At 37.7% G+C, this 18,741-nt stretch overlaps 1 long non-coding RNA gene across 1 annotated transcript; it reads left to right on the top strand.

Moving 5' to 3' along the window:
• The first annotated feature begins 9,848 nt into the window (after positions 1-9,848).
• Positions 9,849-15,881, top strand: LOC121858456. Its single transcript, XR_006087442.1, has 3 exons — positions 9,849-9,917; positions 12,065-12,185; positions 15,705-15,881. It is a non-coding gene; the product is annotated as an uncharacterized LOC121858456 (long non-coding RNA).
• The last annotated feature ends 2,860 nt before the right edge of the window (positions 15,882-18,741 follow it).

Here is an 18,741-nt window from a genome sequence, read left to right on the forward strand (position 1 = left end):
TCGGCCCCATCTGTACTGTACCTTAGTAGCTTAACTGTGGTGGCCGAGGAATCTCTACCCACCCCACCCCACCCCAATATGTGCAAAAAGGGAACACAAGGGACATGAAATTTCCACTGTTGATGGCTGCTGACCCTACAGCTAACGTCCACTGATGATGGCTATCATTTATGGGTAAAGGACCACTGAAAAGGAAGTGAAATTAATCAAAGTATGGCTGGTGTGTCTGAATAATTCTTTCTGTAGGTCTTCTGACTGGCTAACTTTTATGCACATGCTTATCACACACAGACTCAGGGAGATGACAATAACAAGTATGTCTTAGTGTGATAATTTTGATATTGTGGATGATCAGAGGCACATAATCACTTGTAAATATTAACTTGTGATTTTTGTCATTACAATCTACCTGTGAATGGTTCCTCATCTTTTATTAATCGTAATATTTCTATAGCAGAGACAGAGATATGAATTACAAGTACCTGTGCTGTATTCAACCTTTGTGTTAAAACTTTGCTCCTCAATTAATGTTTCATTCCTTTTACATATTTTGTGTGCAATAACTCTATATTAAAGTAAGCTCAGAATGGTGTAGTGCAGCTTGTAAAATTATTTCATTTACCTCCTCCGGTTTCCATTTGTCTGTTTATTCTTTTCTGCAATTTTTTTTATGATGAACAACTTTAGATGATACTGTAGAATGTCTGTTTTGTAAAGTCTAGTTGCAGTTTTACTTTTGGATGTACAGCACTAAGTTAATATGACAAAGACAGCAGATATTGTACATGTATGTCACTAACAAAAAATGGCTTTGAACCAAAATGAATACTGTTTCAACCTCAGATTTTTTCCCCAGAGAAGAAGCTCTTCTACCATGTTTCAGTGTGTTGTTTTCATAAATTTTAATATTAATACAGCTTCAATAATGTTTGGAAAATATTGGTAATTCCTTTTCCAGTGGAGGTCATTATGGATGTTGTAAGAGATAAAGACCTATTTTTTGGAAGTTTCACATTTGAAAAGTGTCATAAATACACTACTCAGAAACAAAGTAAACTTAGAATCAAATTTGTGCTCAGTGAAATGTACAGAAATGTACAGATCCAGTATCTGCTTACCTTTACTCTTCATAATAGCTACATATGGATCACCTGAAGATTAGCCCCAGCTTATTTCATCTCTATATTAACCACCCTAGCCATACCTACCTCCTTCCCTATAGTGTTAGTGTGTTTGATCACAGAAAATAAACTGGGAGTATCTTTAGGTGATCCCTACAAATTATTTTTCATTTCTGTGAGTATAAGGGGTTCAAAAGTACATATATGATGGCCTTGATAACTTGTATGAGTTTGTGGGTGTACCATTAACTTAAAATATCAAGACTAATCAAGTGTTAAGAGAAACCATAAGGAGGTATTACTGAGGAACTCTTTCATTATGTAAACTCTATAGCCAATTTTGCCAACAAAGTACTATGTGTGTCACTAGAAAATGATGATACTGTATTACACAAGGTGCAAGGATGAAGGTTTAAACAAATGCCCAAAATGTCAGTTAAAGTTTAGCAATCTAGAAATGAGTACTGTATTATGGTATAATGGACACACCTTTAGAGACTTCATATTGCATAACATGGGGCACGTTGAACATAACAAGGCATTTGTAATGCTGTATACATGCTCACAAAATATAGAATAGCTTTCTGAGTCTTTCTTACTGTCAGAGTGATTTACTTACATAATCTCTTAAATAAGTAGAAAGAATTATGTATTAACCCTCTTGAATTCTGGCTTCTTGTGCAAGTCTCATCCACTTATGCTTACACTTTCTATGCAATCTGCATCACTAACAGGAAAATATTGTGTACTGTATTCAGGTTAGCATTGTTTAAGGTAATGTTGATGACATTTGGGTACAGCACTTATTTGTCCTAATGACTCTTGGAAAATTTTAATTTGCAACACTAATTACATGCAACCTCTGATTTTTTCAGGGCACTCTTTGGTGTTTTGTGTTATTGGGGATGTACTAAAGGAGTTAAACACAATATTTTCCATTTTTGAGAGAAATGGATTTATCGATCCAAATACTGAACAGGGTATTACTAAAGCATAAGGGTTACTGTTTCAACTATAATCTCGAAAATTTTGATTTTGTTGAAAATTTCGGTATAAGTACTGTACTCCTGTACATACAAGTGATATCTCTGTTAGCCGGAATGAGAGATTTCTGGGTAATGAGACGACTCTCTCAAAGCCAAAAAAATATTACTCATTCCCGGAATTTTCCGGGTAACAGAAATTTTTTGGCAGAAGTTTCAGAAATTGCACATTAAATCATCTCTCAAACCCGGCAAAAACTCCCTCATCCCCGGAATTTTCCAGGTTACTGGAACATTCCCAAAGCCATTTGTGCAAATAATACCTCCTTGTGCTCTCATGACACATTGTTTTGTGAAAAATCTCACCCGCTTGTGCTTTTTTATGTAGTCCGAGTCTTGTTTAAATTAATGGTAAGCAATTGTCTATAATACAATATATTTATTATATGTTATTTGTTTTACAGTACTTGTATTATTTATTATATTTATATTATATATTTCAGTATACTGATAAGACATGACATAATTTTTAATACTGTACGTACATTGTTTTACAATTATCACAAGTACAGTATAAAACTTTTTATTGTGGAATTTAGATAAACTATTCTACTCAATAAATAGACATAAGTGAGTCTTATGAACATTGTGGGAAAAACGAGACATTTTTTAAACATTTTTGAGCGACGGGTGACGGGAGAGGTGTAGTGCGTGGACTTAGTGTGAGCGGGATGGGTGAAGACAGCCCAGGTGATCTTAATAATGCAAGTTGTGTCAGAAGAGATCAAGAGGATCAATAGTTATCAAACCTAGAGTACTGTATTGCCAAGCATATTAATAATTATCTTTTTTCTGAACAATTGATCACTTTAAGTTGTTTCCCTTAACTGTAAAACTGTTATAAAGGGCATCTCTCACGTGTAGACCCTGTGATTGTTTTCATGGTTCAGACGGAAGCTTTGGTCAGTTTGTGAAGCTTTTGTAGCAGTGACATTGATAACTGATGAAGTGTAGAGTGACATAACTTATGATAAAGCAGTATAGAAAGACTTTAACAATGAATACTGTGTTATGTAACTGATTTGACAAGCAAGTGAATGTCATTATTGTATAATGTCTACTGTACTCACCACCCTTGACCATGTGAACTAAAATAAGGTTAATTGGCCATGGAAATTTACATCGTCTTCATTCAAATAGCAACACAATTTTATTGGTACAAAGCTTCCTAACCCACTAAGAACAATGAACCAAATGGAATCAGACTTATTAATCCAAAGGAAAAATAAAATTCCTGCCACCAGACCTTTCCCCTCGCTAGATACTGCCAACCAGCTCCAATAATTACATACAGGACAGTATTTACAATCTTGACATTTTCATTGCCAATTGCATTTATTTATTATTTTTTGTGTTTGAAATGTTTTAATAGGGGTATCTGATTAACCTTGAAGTGTTCCAAATCCTGATGTAATTTGTGTATGTGTGGAAATAAAATTCTATTTATTGTTCAGGGCCAGAACAAAACTTTAGCTACATTTTAATTATATTTTTATAATCCAGAAAGTTCTTCCATGCTCTTGGAACTGTTTTAAATATAGAGGAAGGTAGGTTGTGTGTCAGATGATGTTGAATATACAGGACATGGCAGTATTACAGTAGTGTTAAATGCCCATAACCGATAACACTTTAGCTTTACTTCAGGTCCAGATACAAATAAGAGAAGCATTAATGTATGTTTTCCCTTTAAATTGCTCTTTAATACCCAGAAGGATTCCATCTATGATGTGTAGGAGATGGTAGAAATGAATCCTTAGGTTATCTCTTTTTCCAGACACTTTCTCTATTTACACAAGGTTTTATTAGATAGAGTATTAAAAGTTCAGCACAAATATTGAGTTGAATCCATTTGTATATGTGGTTTTGACTGTAGCCCTTGAAGATATTGCTTGATTATAATGATACAGGTACAGTAAATATATTTTTAGTTTCAAAACCCATGTTCTTCTTTTAATCACATATCATAAGACTTACAGAGTTTTATCTCTCATGTCTTTTAATTATTGATGGATTAGTGTAATTATACTATCATTATTATGTGCTTAAAAACCTTAGTTATCGAAGCACATGAATACCAATATTTTGTATTGTTTCTCCATAATTTCTACATTTCAATAACCATTCATGTTCTCCAAGGGACCTTCCCTTCTCACTTATACTTGTTGAGGCAGTATTAATGTTCATCGTACAATCTTATTTATTGTATTTATATGCTTAGTACAAGCAAGTGATAACTGCTTCCCTTACAAGATAGCCATATAAAGGAACTTTATTCTCCACATACAGTAGTAATAATATAACTGTTGGTTTTGTCTTGTGACCGACCTCCTGGTGTGTAGGAGGTGATAACCAGGAGACATGGGAGAGCACTTAATGTATATGTATGTGAGAGAGAGAACAGAATTTACTTGGATATTATTAAAGTTGCAAGATGGATATTTTAATAAATTGACTTTTCAGGATATTTGTATGATTAGCAATATTTTGTATAAGTAGCTTTTGCATCAGGTATATTTAAGGCCTCTGGTTAGGCTTTTGAATCAAGTGATGTAATGACCTTTTTCAAGTTAAGAGAAGTTCCAGTAATAAGATTTCCATGTAGAAATAAATACAGGCATTCCCTGTGGTATGGAATCCCAGGTTAAAGAAATTTGCCTTTACCAAAATTATGAAATTTATTTTGTGTGGATTCTGACGGTTACTATAAGACGGCTGGCTGGCAGGCGGCTCACCTGCCCAGTTGCCAGCAACAACCACAACAGTGGTGCTGCTCAGTTTGAATTCTTTCCCCAGTTTGTGTTCAGTTATTCATCTTGTGTTACTGTGTACCCTTGTTGAAGATGAATGGAAAAAGACCATCAAGTTCAAGTGAAAGCAGTAGTGATGAAAGATTCCATAAAGGAATTATGTTGGATAATAAACATCGTCTCTGGTGAGTTAAATTCAAGTATGTACATTTTTTGGTATGTTACATCATAAATGAATCATTGTATAAAATTGTCTATTTTTATTCATAATGTGCTTGTGTTACGTTTTTGGGCTGCAAAAAATTTCCGTAGGAACGCTTCTCAATGGGTGTCAACGGGAAAAATGGTTTTGTGATGTGGAATTTCGCAATGCGGAAAGATTTTCAGGAATAGAACCCTTCCCTCACCCAGGGAGTGCCTGTAGTAATTAAAAAAACACTAAACTGAATGAGTAAGACTTCTCCAGTATGTAAAAAGCAACACATACTCTTTAATATTAAAAGTAAAAAAAAAATTATTTCTTCTGATTTTTTTCCGTATCTGTGTGTAATTCTAAACTTACCTTGCATCAGTATTAAAGTTTACTTTAAAAACTTTCTCCAGAATCACAGAACATTTAGCTAAATAACCCGCTGCCAAGTTTCATTCCCCCAAAACTCGTGCTGTTCTAACTACAGTAGTTATTTTTCTCTTTGTTATTATTGTTAAATTTCTGGTTGTTGTTCTTTGCATTTCATCTTGTTATTACATCTTGAAACATATCAATCATTCTTTGTAGGATGAGTAGTAATGAATCATTGCAGTAATTACATTATTCAAGTTTAGAAGAAATAAACTCCAGCTAGAATAGATTGAGTAAATTAGAAGAGTTAGATCAGACTCAACAACATAACTCATCTTCATATACAGTAAATGTATTGTTCACTTGCTTGTGGACTGTGAGGGAAGATTCATTTTTTAATTCCCAATATGTAAAAATTTATGCCAATCAATCAAATATTTTAAAGCACTTTACTGTTTTTGAGAGTTGAATGTGCCTTTATGATATGGCAACATATATATTCTTATGAATTCAACTGCACACCCTAGACTGAGGATCTCTTCTCTGTTACCCAGAATATGCTGCTGCTTATTATTTTTATGTGAGAGAATCCAATACTTTTGCCAAATATTATGTAATCCATAGGGAAACTTGTCAAATAATTATAATCTATTGAGAGACATGTGGCTGTAGAATTAGTATTAAAGCTCTTTACTGAAGATTCTATATGCGGAGTAGACGTAGAAGTGATAGGAAGCGGACACAATCCATGTCTGTTGGGTAAAGTCCAAGTGGCAGTTAATTAGCTGTGAAATTTTATGCTGAGCAAAAAGTGAGATACAAATTTTGTTTTTACATAGCATTTTTATTTTGGCATCATTTACTCTTTAAAGTTGCTACCACTTTATTATCTTTGCCAAACGAGGTTTGTAGTTGTCAGTGGTAAACTCAGTTTCTCTCTTCTTTTTTTTTTAATTCTTTTTAGATATGGTGTATAAATAAATAAATCCATAGAAATAATCCTTGTGGTGTGGGCCAGTTTATAGCAGTTATTTTTTACAAAGAGTTACCGTAACTGTCATCCTACTCTGCATGCTTAAAATATGACCCCCTGAAATAGAAATAATTAGTATTCAAGATTGAACAAATTTGTTTTATTTTTTACAAATTTGGTAAGTTCGCAGGAATATATACTGAAGTCTATAAATATGAATAAAGGATTAAGTAAGAATTGTTATGCACAAAGAATATTAAAAGTTTGCTGTATTGTATTTATTATTAACCTTTTTTGTTCAATAGCCAATCAAAGGATGAGGGCCTCTTGAGTGTCACAGGTGCAGGCCTCACAAACATTTTGATTGTTAAAATATGCAACATTATTTCATTATTTGGGTTATTAGTTGTACTAGTGAATCTCGGAAAAAATTAACTTGTTTTCCTGGGGGAGCCACCGCCCCCAGGAGAACCCCTAGCCGCTGCCCCTGAGAGAATCACTAGCTCCCGCCCCTGGAAAGGCTCTTGGGGCAGCCACCCCCCCTAGAATGGCCCCTGGGAGGGCCTCTGGGGGTGCCGCCACCCCTGGGAGGGCCCCTGGAAGGGCTCCAGGGAGTGTTGCCGGCTCTGGAAGGGTCCCAGGGGGTGCCACTGCCCCTGGGAGGGCTCTTGGGGGCACTGCCACTCCTAGGAGGGCCCCTGGGCCAAAACTGTCGAAAACATAGCCGTACACCTAATTAATTTTTCGACCAAAATATACTTTTCTCTCGGAATCAAAATTTAAGGAGTTTAACTAATTAAGTTCTTACAGAACAACACATAAACACCAACATCACATTTACCCCACAATTGAATCTTGGACCTTATATTCTAAATCAATTGCCTCCAGGTGCACCGGTCCCCCTCGGAGGGCCCTTGGGTGTGTAGCTGCCCCTAGCAAGGCTCCTGGTTGTGCTGCATTCCCAAGAATGGCCCCTGGAAGGGCCGCTGGGGGTGCCACGACCCCAGAAAGGGTTCTTGGGGGCACCACCGCCCATGGCAGGGCCCCTAAGGGCGCCGTCGCCTTTGGGAGGGCCCCAGAGGGAGCCACCGCCTCTGGTAGGGCCCTTGGGGTCACCATCACCCTTAGAGAGGGCCCCTGCGGGCACGGCCGCCACTGGGATGCCTCTACACTTGGAATAGCCCCTGGGGTTGCCACTACCCCTAGGAGGGCCCTTGGGGGCACAGCCACACCTGCATGGGCTCCTAAGGCCGCCGTGGCCCTTGGGAGGACCCCTGCAGGCGCTGCCACCCCTAAAGAGGGCCTCTGGGGCCACTGCCACTCCTGGGAGGACCCCTGGAAGGGCCCTTGGGGGGCACTGCCGCCCCTAGGGTCGCCATCACTTCTTGGAGAGCCCCTGGACACAGGGACACTGGCACTCCCGGCACTCCCAGGGACACTGGCACTTCCAGGGACGTTGGCACTCCCTGGGACACACAGGGACACTGGCACTCCCTGGGCCACTCTGGCACTGGGACACTGGCACACACAGGGACACTGGCACTCCCTGGGACACACAGGGACACTGGCACTCCCTGGGACACACAGGGACACTTTTTTATTAAAGGAATTATTTTTCTCTATCCTTTTCGCTACTGACCTATCTATCTATCTATTTATATCAATTCTATATCTATCTATCTATCCATCTATCTACCAATCAGCATTAACCACCCAGTAAGGTACGGTAACTACCATTATTGTAGTCTGGGAAGTAATTCGGCTATATTTCTCCATGTAAGGTTTTCTGAGTTAAAGGTGGAATCAATTCAAAAATTATTATATTGTTCTTAGATAAAAGTAAATGTGATGGTAATATTTAAACCAAATTTTGCTGAAATTGCAAATCATATCCAGGCTCAACCCTCACATTAGTTTTAGTATTGTTCTGTGTATCTGTATTTGGCATGTTGAGTCCTTATTTTGCATTGCAAAAAGCCAGCTTTATGCTACCTTATATAGTAATATCTGAAGGACATTTTTATTCTAAAAATATCACAAGGCTTTTTTTTCTGGTCTACAATTTATCGTAAGGTACTGTGGGGTACGGGATGTTTGGTTCACACTCAGGATGGGGTGGAGAAAGGAAACTCACAATGTGCTCTCTGTATACATGTTGTATTGGATGTACAATGCAGCTTGGTGCTGGGAAGGCAGCATGGTTACAAGCGTGATGTAGAGAGCTGGTTGGTGAGGGTGCTCAGAGGAGGACCAGCTTGTGGGTCGCTATGCTCGCCGGCGGGAGCGAGGACTGCCAGGCAGGCGGAGGAGGAGGAGGTGTTGCTGGCTGGTTGGTGTGGGTAGAAAGAGACAGGTCACCACGAGGTCAGGTCTTCAATCGCGGGGGTAGGCGTGGCTTAGTAGTTGACCTCCGTGATGTATGGCGGCGCTGGTTGACCTAGACCACGAGGCACACACTGGAATTCACGGGGTCCGCAACCTTGTGATCCTCGTTGACCACTTCAGCTGGCAAATAATCAGCGGTCGGCCGCAGCTGTACTCGACAACAAAAGTCAACAGGACTGAATGGGTAAACAGAAAATGCAGGACTATATTGCGGACCCCTCTGGTTTACATGAAGAGACGACATTTAATCATGAGTGGGCGTCACCATCACCCGTGTACCGTATGCACACGTGTAAAAAAAGATCACCCTGAGCTTGTGTTTCATGTTTTCACGTTGCTGTATATCATTGATCATATCGCATTTACTGTGTGATATTATGTGTGTGTGTCAATATGTATGTATATGTGTGTGTGAACATGTTAAGAACGTCAAGGCAAAGACATCAAGATTATAATACACACATACATACATACTGACACACACGCATACAATATCACACAGTAAATGCGATATGATCAATGATATACAGCAACGTGAAAAACATGGAACCCATCTCACTCCTCTGGTTAGTTGTTACCACACCATAGAGACATGATCTACCCTCACACACCCCGGGGTTTAGTTAGCCGCGTGGCCAACAGATGGCATTGATCAGAGCTCAGTGGCTCAAGTTTTTTTTCGGAAAGGATAGACTTTCCCGTCTTTCTTATTATACTCTTTGACCGGGACTCTTTAGCTTTGTCGTAAATAACAAAAGACTTAAAAATTTTAAATATATGATAAAAAAACATAACATACAAATACGTAAAAAGACGTGAAAGGACTTAAAAAAATAAAATTACGTAAAACGATTTTAGAGCCATTTAGAAACCGTTAGACCATTCTACCATTATATCTTGATTGGCAAATATGTTCTCATATTTAGGCAATTAGTATTAATTATTTGCATATTATAAACATCAGTATAGTATTATATGGTTAAAAAAAATAATATTAATGACAATAATCAGCTGGAAAGTTCTATAACGTTTCTACCTGACTGGGAGCCTTGTCCAGCCCCTCACGTGTACACAACAACAGCTGCTGTAAGTTGTGAAGTAATTGTTTTGTTATATTGTATTGTTAGGATTTATTAGTGTGTAGAGCAGATGTGTGTGCAGGGATTATAGAGAGAGTCTTATAACTGTTGTGAGGATATTTTAGACAATGCAAAAGCTGGGAATGCTGTGCAGATACCTCCAACTGGGCCCACCTGAACCATGATTCATATTCGTAACAAGGTAGAGTAAAGGTGTAGAAGAGGGTGACCACCAGAAGGAATTGTCCGAATTAGTTTAATTTTTTTCTGCACACTAATGTCATGATATTAAACACAACAATGGAAACGACAATGCATAGAACCTAATAGAACCTGACAGTGTTTTTATTTGCTCTATCCCACTTCACAATTCACCTCCCCCACTTCACAATTCTCCTCCCGGCGCCACTTTTGTTGTTTACCTCGCTGAATCCCTCTTCAAGAGACGTTTCCTAAATGATGGTGAACTCTTCCACGTATTCCTCCTCGCCATTGCTGACGTATATCAACCCCCAATATTAAGTAAGTTGTTTAACATATAAATTAACACAATAATGCAAAGAACCTATTAGAAGCTGACCTAACAAACCCATAGGTTGGGTATATTAGGTCAGGTTCTGATTAGGTTCTATGCATTGTCGTTTCCATTGTGTTTAATATCATGACATTAGTGTGTAGAGGGAGGTAAGGGAACACACAAACACTCATAATTTGAGCAACAGCATAGGGGCAACAGGTGCTCTGATTTTATTCTTTTAAAATTCAATAACTTCCTTATTATCAATTTGCGATGGAGTTGTAATATAAGAAAATGATCATAGAAAAAAATCGTTCTATGGATTGAGTGTACGGTAGTGAATTTCCGGAATTCTGTGGTTGCTGTTTACTGTAATATTTCCTATTATTCAATATATTTATGTATGATTCTACTGGGTCAATATTTACAAGTTGCCACCAGGCAACTGAATATTGAAAATGGGTTTGTATAGTATAAATCATCATGTTAAATACAAATTGCTGTTGGAAATGAGCAGTAGTTGAGATTTTGAAAAAAACCTAACCTAACCCTTAGTGTGTAAGAAACTTACCTTAAGTAAGAGATACAGGAGGATGGAGAGATGTGACTTGAATGAGGAAGTGGCCATCAAAGTCCCTCTCTTACCACAGTACCATGCATGGTCATCTACATGGTACTGACACTCTGAATTACATCTCCGACACTTTACAGATTAAACAAGAACACCGTGAGCCCAAAAAAGTCAATGGCTGCCGCAAAAGCTGATGAGCACACGAGTATTATGTCCCATCAACACTCTTGCTGATTGGCCAAATATTATAAAATAAAAGTTAAAATAACTCAAACTATAAATTTCTAACAGAAACAGTATTGAATAAATGTTTAATTTTTTCTCTCTCTCCCCATATATGACTCAATATTCAGTTAGGTGTTGGCACCTTCTAAATATTGACCTGTGTTGGTTTGGGATGATGCTGGCGTCAGTAGGAAACTGTTATTAGTGTGTCGTGTACTGTTAGTCGTGTTAAGTGAGTTTGAAGATAATGCAAATTTACAGTTTCAGCCACAACTACTGTTTGACCATAAAAAAAAATCCCTTGGTATTTGGTGTATTTCATTCAAATTTGACCCTCATATCCATTGGAAATGAGTGGTTTTGGAGTTACACCCCTCCCCTCCATAGAACCTGACCTAACCAACCAAAGAAACCTAACCTAACCTTACCTAACTTCCTAGCCGTCCCTGCCATATTAAACAGAAAGTACTTATTTTGATATCTGGTACCAATGAAAGCAACTTTGTTGAAGCGTCAAGGTGTAATTTTAATTTTTTTGTGGACAGTACAGAACAGTACAGTATGCTCAGACCCTCAGACTGAGCGGGTCAGTTGTAAACAGACAACACATGGTGACTGCAGTTTACTGTTAATTTCTTACGTGAAGTGGTATTAGATAAAGTTGTTCCTATTGGTGAGATATAACTAATGGTAAACACAAAATTGCTCTGAGTTGTGGCTGAAACTGTAATAATACCTAAGATGATAATATTACAGTAGATGGTACAGCAGCTGTCTGGGTCTAACCTAACCTAACCTCCCCAGGTGTTTTATAGTAAATATAATATTTTGTTTGTTACAGGAGATGGTATAACAAAACTTGGGGAAATTGAACTGCTTCATAACAGCTGAAAATGATAACTGGAGCATGGAACAAGAGCTGTCACCAGCACTATCACCACAGCACCACCACCTATGGCAAGGTAAACTATAGGAGCAGCTCTCATGGCCTATACATGGCCTATACAGGAAATCTGTCAAATTCTTAAGACAAGTTGTTGTAACTGTGCTGCTGTTAGTCATTTGTCTGTCTTCCTTTTTACATCTTTCTAAATATTTAAAAGGTAATAAGTAGTAGGCAGCTACCAAACAGGGAGGCACTACCGCCTGGGAAGATATTAGAAGCATAATGTGATGTCTAATGGTGGACCCTGCTGTCATATGGCATCACAAAAATTGTGACCAAGTCCCAGGTTGCTCATCTGACTGTCTGCCTCATTTACACACAATTGCAGGTCTCATTGTTTCTCTTACTATTGACAACACAACATTTATAAATATGTTTTTCACTTTTGATTTTTTTCTTTTTTTTTCTTTATTATTATTATTATTATTATTATTATTATTATTATTATTATTATTATTATTATTAAATTTTAGCCCCCCAGGCCCCGATGTGGGTCAGTGACCTGTGCCCGGGTGGGCTAATCCCTGTATAAAAAAAAATAAATAAATAAAAATAAAATAAAAAATTAACACACAAGTTAGTTAAAAATATGAACTATCTATTTTTGCTATATAAACACGTTAGTTAAAAATATAGACTATCATTACTATATAAACTCGTGAGTTAGTTAAAAATATAGACTACGTACCTATCTTTGTTATATAAACACATCAGTTAAAAATATGGACTATCTTTACTATATAAACACGTTAGTTAAAAATATGGACTTTCTTTACTATATAAACACGTCAGTTAAAAATATAGACTATCTTTACTATATAAACACTTTAGTTAAAAATATAGACTTTCTTTACTATATAAACACTTTAGTTAAAAATATGGACTATCTTTACTATATAAACACGTCGGTTAAAAATATGGATTATCTTTACTATATAAACACTTTAGTTAAAAATATAGACTATCTTTACTATATAAACACTTTAGTTAAAAATATAGACTATCTCTACGATATAACCACGCTAGTTATTTAAAATTTTAGACCATCTTTCTTTATTCTATAAGCACATTAATTTTCACTTTCCCCCAAAATATTGATTTCCATCAAAAATATTCCTGAACTAATACCTTAGTTTTTTGGGGAAAAAGTTGATTTTGTTTAAAATTCATACTACGGTTCTGTACTACTGTACATGCTGATTACGTATCTGGGTTCACAATTAAATCCTTTTCTTTTTAAAGAGACATGGACAGTCATTGTCAGCCATATTTTGATGAGGTTAAAGGTAATATTCAGACAATTTGACCAAGGACAGCTGACAAACAAAGCCAGGAGATAATTATTTCCAGTAGAGTCTTTATGCCAGCAGCATGGGCACGGCAGTCACCCATCTAAGTACGTACTAACTTTCCTATATGGACACGAAGCGGTGTTTCCAACGTGGTAGTACTGTACTCTTGGTGATGCACAGCTTTAGCTCTTGGACCTGCAGATTAATATCCTGAAACATTCACTAAACTGCAAGAGTCAATGTTAGACTTTGGAGAAAAAAACATGAATCAGGTAACACATAAATGAGTAGACTTTTGTAAAGAGCATGTACTGTACTGTACCACTTAAAGCTCACTAATAATCATACAAAAGGCAGTTGTGGTAGCAGCTTTTAATAAATTTGAACCAGATTTCACAAAAATTGCAGAGGATATTCTTTTGAGTCGAATTAAATGCATATTGTAGTACTGTAACTATTTCCTCTGTATTGTTCAATGTGAAACATAATTTTATGTTGTATTAGTATTTATTACCACCCATTAGGATACTCAAACAAAATTTCCGTATACCATTACAGTACTTGTCTGAATACAGTACCGGTACTGTATATAGTTTAGTTCTATATTTCTTGATGCCCAATTTCAAGTTTTAGTTTAATACATATTGCATAACTGCACTGTGTGATGGCTGATTTCTTGTTTACAATGTGGCTGATTAGTGTGTAAAGGTTGTTGACCCCTGGTATAAACCATCTGAGCTAATGATGCTTGATAGAGTTTTGGGTGGCAATGGGCCGCTACTTTATTATCAGCAAACTGGTTATCCCGGTGCTTCTGCCATTCACGTCTACCTGTCTGTCACGCTGTTGAGCATCAAATAGAAACAGCGCTATTGACTCCATGTGGAAGATGGCCTCCACTGTGCCCTGACTGTGACTAAACTACTGATTGATGACAAAGAGCAATGTCAGCCAACCCACTGAGTTTTAAATAACTTTTTGAATGTTCTTTTTGCATTTCCGTAAATTATACGCACATGCACAGCGTCCATAGTTTTGATTACCCCAGTTGTTGTGGAGTTGAGTTTATTTATGTGAGATTATAATACACACCATTTACTGCAGACACACACAGAGGTTCACATACACTATCCATGACTTGGAATCTTTTATTGTGTGGCAGTTCTATTTTACAGTATGTATCTACTGGTAATGTATATGTCACTAATAATAATGGGCAGTTCTATTTTATGTAGCTACTGGTAATGTATATACCACTAATAATAATAAAATATCATATCCAACTGCTCTTTCCAGTGACATTTAATTTGTTTCATCGAAGAAAGATGTAGACTGGGGCAACGGAAGTTATTATATCTTGTTTGGGGGTCACAGAATGGAAGAGGTTGGGAACCACTGATCTAACTACTTATGTATGTTTGTGTGTCTGTCTCCCTGTCCCTTTCAGTATATCTGTCAATTTATCTATCCATTATCTACCAATATCTGTCTATCAATACCTGTCGCAGTCAGTTTTATCTCTATTTGTCAATCTATTTATCAATACAATTATTTGTCAGTCTGTCAATCTATATACTGTGTGTCTTTCCATATGGCTTACCAATATCTGTCAGTATCTATTTATTATTTAGAGAATGTATATAAAGGTGATTTAAAACTTGCAGGCACAGCATAATTGACTTTTGAAATATTCTAAATATCTTTAATTATTTCAAAGGTCATTAATTAACACTAATTACTTGAATTATTAAATTGTGAACCCAGATCCTTAATCAGCATGTAAAGTAGTACCTTTATTTATAAGCCACATCATTTATATAGAGTTTATTAAGTGTTAAAAAAAATCTAAGACTTGAATTTGCTTGGTCAGCCTGTAGCACTGTGTATTGTAGGATTTATTGGAGGATCCCAAGAGTTAGTTTCAACTACAGTAATGGGAAAACCTGTTAATCCGGCATCTCTCAATCCCCGTAGGTGCCGGATAACTGAGATTCTACTGTATATCTACCTGTCTACCTGTCTAAACCACTGTATGAGTGTACCAATAATTTAGCGGGGAATATTAAGGCAAAAATGACAGAGTTTGTCAAGCATGCAAGGTTTACAATTCCAAGAAAGTTCACATAAATCAAACTTGCATAAAACAAACAACTTCTCTACTGAATGACTATTAATTTATGGATATATTTTTATCATAAACTGTTGTACAGTATATATTAATGTTTTTTGTTTGTTTGTTACAGATGAGTAACGACTAAGCCCTTGAGAAATTAACAACTGGATCATGGAGACACTGCTGTTACAGGTATGTAACAGACATAGTCTGTCTGTCTGTGTTTTTCTATATGCTGTATCTTTCTATATCTCAATTTTTCTAGGTATGTCTAACTGTCTATCTTTATGTATCTGCATCTCTATATCTTTCTATCAGTCTTTCAATACCTGTATGTCAGTCAGTCTGTCTGTTTGGTATCTATATCAACTGTCAGACTCTCTCTATATATACAAGTATCTATGGAAGGTCTGTACACAAGAAGTACAGTGAGTGTGGAAGGTGGGTACACAAGAGGTGCAGTGGAGTGGATGGTGGGTACACAAGAGGTGCAGTGAAGTGGATGGTGGGTACACAAGAGGTGCAGTGGAGTGGATGGTGGGTACACAAGAGGTGCAGTGGAGTGGATGGTGGGTACACAAGAAGTGCAGTGGAGTGGATGGTGGGTACACAAGAGGTGCAGTGGAGTGGATGGTGGGTACACAAGAGGTGCAGTGGAGTGGATGGTGGGTACACAAGAGGTGCAGTGGAGTGGATGGTGGGTACACAAGAGGTGCAGTGGAGTGGATGGTGGGTACACAAGAGGTGCAGTGGAGTGGATGGTGGGTACACAAGAAGTGCAGTGGAGTGGATGGTGGGTACATAAGAGGTACAGTGAGTGAGGAAGGTGGGTACACAAGAGGTACAGTGGAGTGGATGGCAGACTGCTGGATGTTGCTGACTATAAGTGCTGTGTATATGCAGGTAAATATGTGTCCACGGCAAGACTAAAGAAACTGAACACTGACGATTATCCCTGGACTGTGCGGATGAGTTCTGCTGCCTGGATGACGTGGTCAGTGCTGGAGGGGCTGCTGAAGGCTGCTGTATTGTGAGTCATGGAGATGGGTGAGCTCTGCTGCCTGGGTGACATGATCAGTGCTGGAGAGGGTGCTGAAGGCTGCTGTGTTGTGAGTCATGGAGGAGTTCTGCTGCCTGGGTGACATGATCAGTGCTGGAGAGGGTGCTGTTCATTTTCAAGAGTCAGAAATAGTTGGAGGAAGTTTAGGGAACTGTTGTCTTTATTGTCAGCAAGAGGACTTTCATCACATGAAAGGAAGAATGTATACAACTGGTGTGAGAAGTGTGGTGTTAAATATCCGTGAAACATGGGCAGTTAAAGAGGATGACATATGCAGTCTTGAGTGAGCTGAAATGAGAATGGTGAGGTGGATGTGTACTGTGACGCTGAAAGATGAGAATCACCGGGAGTGTGGTGAGAATGGATGAGACCAGCTGGGTTAAGTGGTGCTTGACTCTAAATGCGGTGAGGAGGAGAGCCAGTGGTAGGTGGCCAAGAATGACATGGGGAGAGATTGTAAGAAATGATCTTAGAACCTGACAAGACAGACTGTAAGAGATGGTGTGGAAAATGGCTGTATGATTTGGATGGTGATGATGATTTTGTTTTATCTTTCTGTCTAACTTTCAGGCTATCTATCTATCTATCTATACTACTGTACTGTATTTCTCACCATATTAAAGGCAACCACTGATATAGCATGAAAGGTTTATAGTCTCAAGAAAGTTCACCTAAACTAAACTTTCATAAAAGGAACAAATATTTAAATGAGAAAAATTGCAATGTGTCCATAACCTGTACAGTACAGTTGACCCTCGCCAATGTGAGGAACGAATAAAAATAATAATAATAAATAAGAGGAAGGAAAAAATACTGCATGCCATTTGACAACTGTTTCACTAAAGATGTGGGAGACAGGGGTGTGCACCCCCCTCGTGGGCTGACTTCTGCTGATGTAATAAAAGTTTATTGTGTATTTTTTACCTTTTGAAAATAATTTTTGTACTAAGTCTAAGAAAGCTTGTGTGTACATGTAACGGCTAAAAAAGTGAATAAAATTACGCATATCTACCCAAAACTATGATTTGAAAAATAACACGGCTTGGCCTGGTGTATATGTATACAGTTATATATGATATAGGGTGAATTATGGAGATATTTGTTAGGTTAAAAATATGTCTTATATGGTGGGAAATATGGTATATCTCTCTACATCTTTCTGTCCATCTGTCTACAGTATATCTGTCTTATATGTACCGTAGACAGAACTACTGTACGTACTAACCATGATAGACAGTTGACAATGCATGTGATTAATACCTGGAATACAAATATTTGCAGGAAAATGTCCAATGTATTCAGCAACTAGACCACTTTAGAACCATGAAAATATTGTTTATTGTTTTTATACCAAAACACTGGTGATTGTCTCAGATACATCAGGAGTTGTATATCTTTAGTGGTGCATCACTGTGTCCTGGGTTCATTCCCCAGCCTGGGACAGATGTTACCCTCACTACCAAACATGGCAGGTTTTCTGCAGGTACAATACTACAGTTTCCTCCCATACTGTACAGTTTTAACAGACCAACTGCCCAAACGGCTCATTACATCGCTACGTTAAATTATACAAAGGTGAATCCTAATTTAATGTTGACTCGGCCATAGTGAGCTTTAACACACACAACTATAAGGCGGCCTTCTCTTGCCACTCCATCTTCCCTCTGGCCTTTATTGTGGAAAAGCCAAGAATTATTATTGTGTGAAGATGTAGGGGATCTCTGAGGTGACAATGATAAATATTTTGGTGTTAAGTCGGTGGTGTGAGTCTGGTACTGTGCAGGTCTGACCCACCTGTTACAAACTACTGGAGGGAGTGAAGACCTTCCTTAAAAGGTTTAACTTGGCAGTATTCAGAAGGTCACAACACAGACGTCCTCAACGGCACTTGATGGCTTATAACAAAGCCATTTTTTTATTGCTTACTTTTGACCTTGATGATGTGGTTCAGCCATTATCAGGTGCAGGTCAGGAACAATAAGGACTGTTCCTCTATAATGCTCACTGAGTAAATGAGGATAGTTGCTTCAAGGCTCCACGGGGCAGATTGTTACCAGGTTTTATTTACAATTCACAATTATTACGTGGAATTATACATTTTCCAATA

This window comes from Homarus americanus, unplaced genomic scaffold, assembly GCF_018991925.1.
Source record: "Homarus americanus isolate GMGI-L3 unplaced genomic scaffold, GMGI_Hamer_2.0 scaffold57980, whole genome shotgun sequence".
In the NCBI taxonomy this organism is placed as follows: Eukaryota; Metazoa; Arthropoda; class Malacostraca; order Decapoda; family Nephropidae; genus Homarus; species Homarus americanus.